The sequence below is a fragment of the Drosophila innubila genome (genome assembly GCF_004354385.1).
Source record: "Drosophila innubila isolate TH190305 chromosome 3R unlocalized genomic scaffold, UK_Dinn_1.0 2_E_3R, whole genome shotgun sequence".
NCBI classification, from domain to species: Eukaryota; Metazoa; Arthropoda; class Insecta; order Diptera; family Drosophilidae; genus Drosophila; species Drosophila innubila.
This window is the reverse complement of record NW_022995380.1, coordinates 28,374,363-28,385,512: the sequence shown is the minus strand read 5'-3', so window position 1 is coordinate 28,385,512 and position 11,150 is coordinate 28,374,363.

The window sequence follows — 11,150 nt, the reverse complement described above, 5'->3', positions numbered from 1 at the left end:
AGTTTATCTTGAAGAAAATTTATTTTATACAAAAATTACATTTTTCCTATTGATAAGAAACTGTACTGAATTTTCAGCCCAGGGTATCCTTTAGACGAGTCTTTAAAGTGTTTTACAAGAGGCCTGTTGTCCGTCTCGTTCTCATTTCGTTTTTAAATCGAATTCAATGAAATCAATTGCAATTCCTTTTTTGCATACGCAAGTTTGTGGTTGTAAAAATGCACGCTCTGGGTGCACAATTGTATGTGTGTGTCGGTGTATCAGAGTGTATTGAGGCATGTGTTAATGGCCCCAACTTTGCCCCCATGAAACCACATTGGAATAAATTCAGTTGCACCCCAGAATGCCACACTACCCCAAACACTCTGATTGCATATCAATTACAGCCCTTGACAGCAAGAGATTGATTTTTGTTTGCATTTCAAGGACACGCCCCTTGATGCCGTCTGCTTTTTTCGCCTTCATTTTAATTACAATTAGTATTCTTAAAGCTGACCACTGATAAGATTTATATTACTCACGTCTTTATTTGTTTATATGACTTGACTTGCAGAAAACATTTCTAAATAATTAAAATCTGCTTGAAAGATAAGTGAACAACTTTAAATAAATACTTCTTAGACCAAGAGTTAAATATTAAATCCTACAAATTCTTTTCGAATTATTCAATTTTGTAGATAAAATGATGACTCATTTTAAATTGATTTGACAATATTTATGCTGATTTCAATTTACTTATTATCTGAAAAAATCAATGAAACTGAATTTGAGTTGCTGGAAATTAAAAAAGTTAAATTCGAGCTGGTGGAAAAACAGCATAAAGTAAATAGACAGTCATATAGTCATATATATGAAGGATCAGAACTGGTAGCAAACTTGCCCAAGGGAATAGGAATAACAACAATAAGAAGAAGAAGAAGAAGAAGATGGATAAGAAGAAGAAGAAGAGCTGCAGATAATAGCTAGCCCAGTAAAAAGACTATTAAGCGATAATTTATTTGTAATCTGCGACGTGAATGCAACTCAACTGGCTGCATCAGCATCAGGGGGCGAGTGGTTGGGGGCGGAGGTGATGGAAAGGGCAGCGGAGCGAAAGCTGCGAACAGGAAACAGGACGCATGCTGTTGAAAGGATTCCGCGCGTCTCTTGGGGTCATAAAAACGGCTGCGGCTGCAATACCCGGTAATGGTCGAGGCAAATATTTAAAGACGTTAGCGGTAAGTCGGCCAGTTGGCAGTTTGCCGTCTACCCCTGCTCCTCCTCCTGCCCCTGCCCTCTGGCCTATGACCACAAACGTCCATCGTCCAGCGTCTGCCGAGACCCGAAGGCTATTTGATGCAGACAATGTGGACAGCTGGGCTCTGGGCAGGCTTTAAGGGCTTAACTGCGAGTGGGCAAATAATTTCGAGTGCCTGCTTACATAACAACAACAAATGCCAATTACAATTGCTTTAATGTGCACTAAAATGGGAGGACATTGGGCGGACTGCACTTGCTGCTCCAAAAACCGCAAGGATTAAGTAATTTCTGCCAGACATGCAGCAGCCACAATCGCCAAATGAACACAAAAACTTTGCCAGCAGCAGAATGAAGAAGAATAGAGGAGAATGGAGAAGAGAGAGAGAGACGGGCTGGCACTCTAATGCACTCGTGTGTGCAATAAATTGGCATATCCTTACAAAGCACGCACCCAGCGAGAGAGGAGATTGCGAGAGAGAGAGAGAGCAGGAGAAAGATGAAGAGTACACTGATCAAAAAATATGTGCTAAAATCAAGATTTTTGTCTCAAAATTAAGAATTTTGGTCTAAAAAGTGCGTCCAGAGCACGAAATTTTTAAATTAAGAAAACACATCTTGGTTTTGAGAACATTTCAAATAATCAGGATCAAAACCGGAGTCGATTGAGCCATGTCCGTCTGTCTGTCCGTCTGTCTGTCTGTCTGTCTGTCTGTCTGTCCGTATGTCTGTCTGTCCGTCTGTCTGTCCGTCTGTTTGAACGCGTCGATTTCAGAGACCATAAGAGCTAGAGACTTCAAACTTGGTAAATTGGTTTCTGGATACCATAGGCAGATCAAGTTTGTTTTTATTTTTGGATCGGACTACTATATCATACAGCTGCCATAGAAACGATACATCGAAAATGAAGTTTTAGTATGAAAAACTTTTTTGTTTGTTGAGATATCAGAACCAAACTAAAAGAATATGCATGTGGGCTGGTGTACTTCCTGACCAAATTTGGTTAAAATCGGTCCACTATATCATATAGCTGCCAAAGGAACGTTAGATCGAAAATGAAGTTTTAGTATGGAAAAATTTTTTATTTGTTGAGTTATCAGAACCAAACTAATAGAATATGCATCTGGGTTGGTATTATACATCCTGACTAAGTTTGCTTAAAATCGGTCCACTATATCATATAGCTGCAATAGAGACGCTCAATCAAAAATTTAGTCTTAGTATGAAAAAGTTTTTTGTTTTTTTGAGATATCTTAACCAAACTGATAGAATATGCATATAACTTGGTTTTTTACATTCTGACCAAATTTGGATTAATTTGGTTCCATATATCATACAATTGCCAAAGGAACAATTGGTCGAAAATCAACTTTTATAAAAGAGTACATAGTAGCACCTCACCGCGGGCGAAGTTAGCCGGGGGTAGGCGAGCGAAGCGAGCAAGGGGCGGAGCCCCCTTTTTATTCTTGTATTAAGTACTTTGATTTTTTAGATAAATATTTGTAGTATTAGTGATATGGTCTTAAAATGTTCTTATTTTATGAAGAAACTTTTTAAGATGAATGTTCTTGATTTTAGAATTTGTTCTTTTTTTTCAGTGTACAACCACAAACAAACACACACACACACACACAATGCCAATGAGTTTTGCGTGTGCCAATGCGACTGTATTCGGCACAGGATGCGCATAAGAATGAAAATCCTTTTGCACTTAATGGCAACACGGAGCTCCGGAAGTCTACATTCTGCAGTCTACGCTCTGTCTACCTTCTGCGCTCTCAACACTCTCTATCTCTTTCTCTCGCAGCTCCTTCGTGCAGCAGTAATATTATTTTGTGCAAAATTTCTTATTTTACCGTGGAAACTCATAAAATTTGCTGCTCTTTGTGAGCTCAATGAACCCCTTTGTGTTCTACTTCCGGTTGCTGGTGAGTTGCGTTCTTTTCTTTAAACACTTTGAAGGCCATTAATTTGCAATGACTGTGGTCTATATAAACTGCCCCCTCTTTCTCTTTATTCTCTTCTCCTCTCTGCTCCAGTTACGACCATTTTATGAGCATTTTCACACTTCTCCACTTGATTCCATTTATTGTTTTCATTTTTGCACTTTTAATATGAATATTATGCACACTATGGAAATATGCTTGCTGACGTCAAAGGACAATAAAATTCCTGATGCAATATTTAAATAGGACGCTTTAAGAGTCTCACGCGAAGCACAAACACAACACATATATGCCCGGTGATCCGTTGCTCCCAAAGATAGATTGGCATTATTTATTCAAGCTTTACATGGGAAAGCGAACACACAGCATCCCATGTAGACCAAAAAGAAAAATTGTGCCCTAAAGCAATGGGCCAAGTTGCTGAGATTGCATACATTCTGCTTTGGCAGCACATTTTTTAGCCAGCTCAGCTAATGAACCATTGACAGGCGATGGCGATGGCGATGGCGATGTGGATAACGTTGCAAGTAAGGATAACATCCAATCCCCAACACAATCCAGAAAGCAAACAGACTCCAAAGTGCTTCAATTTGAAAACAAAAAAAATAAAATAGAAACACTACCGTGCACTTTAGTAACTCTAATTTTTGTGTAAAGTGCGTTTTAAAATATTGATTTGAACTTATCTTAACTTTAGCATACAACTATTTCTGCATGTTTATATTCTGTAAGTCAAATATTTCATAAAATGTTCTTACTTATTGAATACTCATTACAAAATACAAAAGTTTGATTCGAAGAAAAAAATAGTTTGTTCAAATATAATTAAGAAAATTACTTAAAGACCTTAAGTGCAGTTTATTTTAGATATAAAATGTATTTTAGATTCGTTACGTTACATTCGTACACAAAAAGGCAAAAAAAATCATGAAAAAATGTAAAATTATTCAAAAGTTATTTTTATATCTGAGTAGCAATTCAGTTATACTATATTTAGTAAAAAAGATAAAAACAATCGATCTTTCTGATAACAAGATATAAGCAAAAATATGTTGTGACGTAACGTTACAAAAATAGAAGTTGATTTGAGTTGAAGTTGAAAAACGCAAAACTCTCCAAAATGGAAATGCCTTTTAGCAACAATTTTTTTTTTAATATTATGTGAAATAATGTAAGCTAATTTACCAGGTTTTTACATTTAAAAATGTTTTCGCATTTTATTTTAATTAGCCTTACTATGACACGTTACGTTACATTACATAAATTTCTCTAGCATTTTATTGAAAATTGTTGCCTTAATTAACAAACTTGTATATCTAAATTGAAGTGTTTTCTTTGCAATGTTAATTAAACTCAATCTTGTTGAAGTTTATTATCAGCTTTTGCAATTTTAAGTGGTAAAAACTAAAAGATTTATAATTAAGCTTATACAATTTTTAATTGTCCTGCAATGCCTGTAGGTAATTACATTACTGTGTCTGCTCCGGTGACGGGAAATGCCGATGATTGTCAGTGGCAGCGATGGCGTCACCTGCCACAAGCAGCGGCCACACAAAGCTGCAACATTACAACAAAGAGCAAGTAAAACAGCAACAACAGTAATGACAATTACAATTGTTGCGAATATGTATGAGAGAGAGAGAGAGAGAGAGAGAGAGAGCGAAGGAAAATGAAAGGAAAATGTATAGAAAAGCAGAAAAGCAGAAAAGCATTTACTTGAATTGAGTTCATCCGTTTTGTTTGTGGATGCAGTTGCAACTGCTGCCACAGCTGTAGTTATTATTGTTGTTGTTGATGTTGTTGTTGTTTTGGACTATCCGGACTCGGGCAGGCAATCAGGCGCAACAACTTCCGTAAGGACAACGCCGGCGTCAACGCCTGGCAACCGCAATTGAAATGTTTTCATTGCAACAACTAAAAATTGTCATCAGGATTTTCATTACCTGCGGGCAACTTGGCTTTCGCAACGGTTTATTAAAGATGCTGCCACAGCCAACAATGCGACGCCACTTTCTCTTACTTTCCTCTATACCCTGCTCTGTTTACACTGACAAAAATGTTCAACTTCTAAAATCAAGAATATTCCTCTTAATTATTTTTTTTTTTAAATATGATAATTTTTAAGACCATATTTCGTATACTTAGAATATTAATTTACAAAATCGGACTATTTAGTATAATAATAAAATTCTTTAATTGTTCGGAAAGTATAAATATGTCATATTTATTTTGTGTGGTCCCTTGGCTCAGCTGTTAGAGTCTCCGACCTATCACATAACTAGAACTACAGTTTGAAAAATAACTGGGTTCGAACCCTGACATGTTTAAAAAAAAACAAAATCTGTAACACACCTGTCCTGTTAATTCTTAAACTTGCACTCAAAATGCTTTAAGTAGCAGTGCTCATAATATAAATAAACGTATCAAAATGTAATATTTATTCAGTAAGAGTCGCCGCTTCACTTATGAAAAGCGCGGGTTCGAGTCCTTACCAGCAAAAACACAATAAAATAAAAAACTACCAAGCCAAAATAAAATTCATATATATAGAGTTATATCAAAATAAAACGACAATACAAAATTTGTAATTTATTAATTTTTCTTATTTTTTTTAATGTGTTGACTTAAATATTAAGAGCATTTACTCTTATAATAAGAAATTTGTCTTATTTGAAATGTACTCAAATCCAAGCTGTGTTTTCTTCTCATTTATAACGCATTTTTTAGACCAAATTTCTTAGTTTTGAGACAAAAATCTTGATTTTAGAACAGTTTTTTTTAACAGTGTATGTGCTGTACCGTAGGCGTAGTTGGCGTTGGCTTAATTAAGTTTGCTGGCAGCTTTAGTCGGACGATTTTGCTGCCATTGTGAAGATTCATTTGCAGCCCTGGCAAATCCCTTTATCAGAGACAAAAATGGCGTGAAAAAATGCAATTAGTATTTGCTGCGTACAATTTCAAGGACTTGCAGTTAATTGCAAAATGCGGCAAATTAAATCATTTTCACTTTGCCCCTTCGTCAGCTTTGTCGCTTTAAAGGAAAAGCATAAAGAAAAAAAGGGGAAAAAAGACCATCAACTAAACACACAACGTTGCATGCAACACAGATTGCAAAACTGCACTTTTAATTACACTAAAAGCTACAGCAGCTGTTGTTTTCTTCATCTTCACCACGTTAAGATGATTTAGCTGCTGCACATTATGCAGGACCTGCTTTTCTTTTGTGAGAGACAAGGCAAGGAGCTGGCAGCTATTTGGTTGACACATAAAAATTAGCATAAATGTGTGGCTCAAAGGATAGCAAAAGGAAAGTTGTAAAAGCAAACACCATTAAACACATCAACTGGAAAGAAAAACTCATTTCTTCTATGACACTGGACAGCAGCAAAAGAATGTATAAAAATCAAATTGGACACACAACAAACGATTTTCAGAAACACACACACACACACACACACATCCCAACAACAAGACGTAGGAAAATTGCTTAGCAGCTTGGAGACCAACTTGTAATATAAGAAAAACAAAAACAAAACAAAAATGTTGTTCTTTAAATGGCACAAAATGTTTTGAAAGCTTATTTTTCATTTGCTCGGTACACCCAACAAAAAGGGCAGCAACATAATGTGTAGATGGAAGCAAAGGCAAACAAAAACTAAAAAAAAAATAATAAAAACATACTATAAGAAATAACTGAAGATAGTGAAATACTAAAGCAGAAAGCAACGGCAGGACATGGGATGCGGGACACAGGACATAGGACACAGGACATAGAACAGAGGACAACGAGCAGCAAATAAAAATAAATAAACATGGCAGATAAAATGAAAACAAAACTTGACAAAAATTTTTATGCTTTGTATATATAAGAAATCTATGCACATGGATGTGTTCCATTCCCTTAGCCTCACTCCTCTCACCCCTTGACCCCATGGTTGTTTGCCTTTTTTGGAGTTTTGCTGTGTACTCCAATTGCCCATTCCAGCTGATTCCATTGGCATTGCTTGATGTTTTTGCATCTTGCAGCGCATTTACTGCACTTTTTACGACACAAATCGAAATTGTCATCCATTCGCTCAATTTGTCGTTCTGTGCACAACTTCCCCCTACTCCAAAAACCAAGTCCAAGTCCAATACCAATCCAAATATGCATGCTTGGTTACACACATATCATATGGAATAGTTTGTTGTTTTTCAGTTACCAATTTAATGGCAGCCACAGCAAAAACAATAACAACACCGACAACAAACAAACATGAATATTGCTATGAATAAAGCTGCTTTTACACATAATTTAGATAGCAGTAATCGATTAAGAACTCAAATTCAGTAAGATATGAATTTCAAATTAAGTGCACTTGTACGCAAATAAACAATATATATAACAGCATGAAAATCTGTTTAGCTAGGATAATCCAAAAAAAATGGTTCTTGAATTCTTGCAAAATTTTACATTTTATTTTCATTAATTTTTTTTGAAAATGTTGCATTAAATAAAAACCCAATTCATTATTGCAAATATGTATAGATTTAATCTCAAAGTTATCATCTCAGTAATAATGTTTTATAATATAATAAAAGGCCAAAAACAAAGCAAACTAACAGCTTAAAAAGCATACAGCATAAATTTATGAAAATAATTAACTGTACAAATTAATTGATATTAAATGTTAACTGCAAACCAGCGAACTATGCAATTAATAACTCAAATTATAGTAAGACTTGAGATAAGAATATTATTCGTATTTATTTATGCATAAATAAAGTTAAACAATTAATTAACACTTAATTCAAGCAAATATACATTGTCATGTTACACAAATCAAATGTAATGGCTTTTGCATATAAATTAACATATAAATAAACAAAATGTGGAGAATTGCTGTGGCATTAAAAGGAATATTCGCATCTTATGGATAGTAAGTGCACTTAAAATCGATGAGAATGACAGAGACGATGATAATGCAAGTTTTCATATATACTTATATGTAAAAATATTCGTATTATTGAAGCGAAGGCAAAATCTTTAACGACATTATTAACGTGGCGCCGGCTGCCAATGGCAACCCTATGAAAGAACAATGGCAACTCTGTTCGGCCTCGTGCTCTATAATGGCCAAAAAGCCGCGTCGAATTTATGAATACTTTTGCCAACTCAATTAATGCAAAGTAAACAGACGATGTGGCGAGGACACTCAGTTGCCAACAGAGTGTGTGTGTGTGTGTGTGTGTGTGTGTGTGTGTGTGTGTGAGAGTGTGTGTCAATCAGCAAGAGCCAACCAGAGTCAGCACTTAGATACTGTTTCGTATAGCAGCACACAATGCAAAATTAATTAGCTTACTTCACTTAATCGCTTGCAATTTGACTGCAACAATGCCGAGAGGCAGAGTGTCCTTGTGCTCTTCTTGCGTCCTGCTGCCACCTTCTGCTCCTCTTCCTTCTCCTTCTCCTTCTCCTGATATCATTGTGCAATTTCAACTGGCATGCCAGTAAAGTAATTTGCATTTGAAGCTAATGCCATTTGTATGCGCATATTCCGATTACAATTTAGTTAAATTTGTTGCCACCGCCCTGCATCCTTGGTATCGTGCTGCAGCTCGTCCTAGCTGGCAGCAATTGTCCTTGTCAGAATGAAATTTTCAGCAAGCAAACTATTGACAATGAACTAATTGCTATTGTTGCTGTCTGGGGACATATTTCGACTGCAAATAAACTCATTGCCCTTTGCCTTAGAAAGAGAGAGAGAGAGAGAGAGAGAGTGTGAGAGAGACAGAGAAATCTCTGCCCACATCATCCTCGGGCGTCATCAAGCCAGCTTTAACTGAATTGTGCTGCTGTTCTTCTTGTTGTTGTTGTTGCTGCTGGCTCGACGCCCGAGCGGCCACTCAAATGTCTCAAGAGTCAAGCTGACTGCATCCACATCCTCATCCACATCCTCGTCCTCATCCACATCCGAATTCCGACGACTTTCGATGTGCCGCAGCAGCAGCTTCTGCCACACTCTTCAAATCGCAAACAATTACTTTTTGAAGTGCTGCAAAAGCCGCTGGCTTCATCCGCTCACCTGTGCCACATTGATCATCATCATGCCAGATACGAGTAACTTGCCCCAAATGGAATGCCATGCCTCTAGCGAACTGACATGTACAACTCGTAAAAGCAATACGTATAGAAATCAAGTGCTACAGTAGTTATTGACCATACAGCGAAGATGACATTCAAATTTCTAACTAGTATTAATATTAAAATTCTACAATATACGCTCCAAATGGGCCACAAAATAATTGAAGAAGTACAACCCAAATTCGTAATCTCATAGATGGTTTCACCAACAAACCATAGTTCTAAAATCAATTCTTAGTGTCCGCTTTTTGAGTTGAAAAATTTATTTTTAGCGTATTATTATTAGAATATCTTTAGTGTTTTTAGTTGATCCTGACAAGATTGGTATCGAAACTCTTGTAAGAACCAAGACTTTCATAGAATCAAAGAACCAATTGTGCTTGAAACATAATTTTCGTCCAAGCAAGAAATAACAAGTGGGAAAGGCTATAGACGAGATCCCGACCATAGGATACCCGTTACTTATTTCAATATATATAAAAGAACTTTAAAGAAATTACTACATAAGAAAAACTACTGCATACTTTTAGGTGATTGTATTGAAATAATAACTTTATTTATAACTTTGGTTAGCTATTACTCTCGTTCTACTTGTCCGATCTTGCTGCTGTTAAGTGGGATTATAGATAATATTCAGAGATAACGTTATTTACCATAAAAACTGTATTATCTTAAAAACTTTGGGTGTGGTAGTTTTTCGAGATTTTCGGGGGCGTAGTGGGGTGTGGCTAAAACCTCTCTACCTTTTATAGTCTCTGAGATCTAGGCGCTCACACAGACGGACGGACAAACGGACAGACACACATAGCTATATCGACTCGGCTATTGATGCTGATCAAGAATATATATACTTATAAGGTCGGAGATGCCTCCATCTCCCTGTTACAAACATTCCGACGAACACAATATACCTTTTTACTTATTTTTTAGGTAACAGCTATAAAAACACAAAATTTTTCAACTCAAAAATCAGCGACTAGGAATTGATTTTGGTAAAAATATCTTTGAATTGACTGCACATAACGAATCCGATATCAAAGCACTCTACTGTACAACCTTAGCCAATCTAGTTTGAAAAAAAATTTTAAAAAAGATACAAATTTTATGCACACACAAAGCTTACTATTTTGACGAGGTGCGATCAGATAGTAAAAACCAGAGATAATGAACATGACATTTTGCATAGTGTATTCTTTTCTAACATGCTTTTATTGTCTGTTGCATGAAATAGCACAGACATCACAATGCTTTAGTCAGAAATTTGAGCTGAGCATTGGACATTTTTAATCTGTTGTTCTCTTTTTAATGAATGTATTTCCTATTAAGTATGTGAGTATAAAAAAGAATCTACTTTAAGGCAAAGCACTAAATTGACTGATTAGAGGATCTTTAGCTGAGTTTACGGCAATTAGTTATTGTAGGCCCAGTTGATTGTAGGTCTATCTTATTACAACTAGCAAACAAAAACACAAATACTGGCACAATTAATGGGCTGCTGAAATAAAAGGAAGAGAAAGTGAAAAACCGGCGCTGTTGCTATTGCTGGGAAACCAACTAACTTCCCCAAGTATTTATGAACTTTGTTAACAGACTAAGAATTACAAACTTGTAAGCGGGCGCGGTACAGAAAACTTCTGAATGAGAAATTGTGTGCAAAAGCGACAGAGGTCTGTGCCAAGCTAGTGAAAATGAATTAAACGGCCACGCCCACACACACACACACACACACACACAGAGAGAGAGAGAGATACGTACTCAGAGTGTCCTACGCAAGGATCGTGAAAGGTGCACTAATTGCCAGCAAGTCGCCGGGCAAGTTTATGGCCAAGGTAAACGCGGCTAAA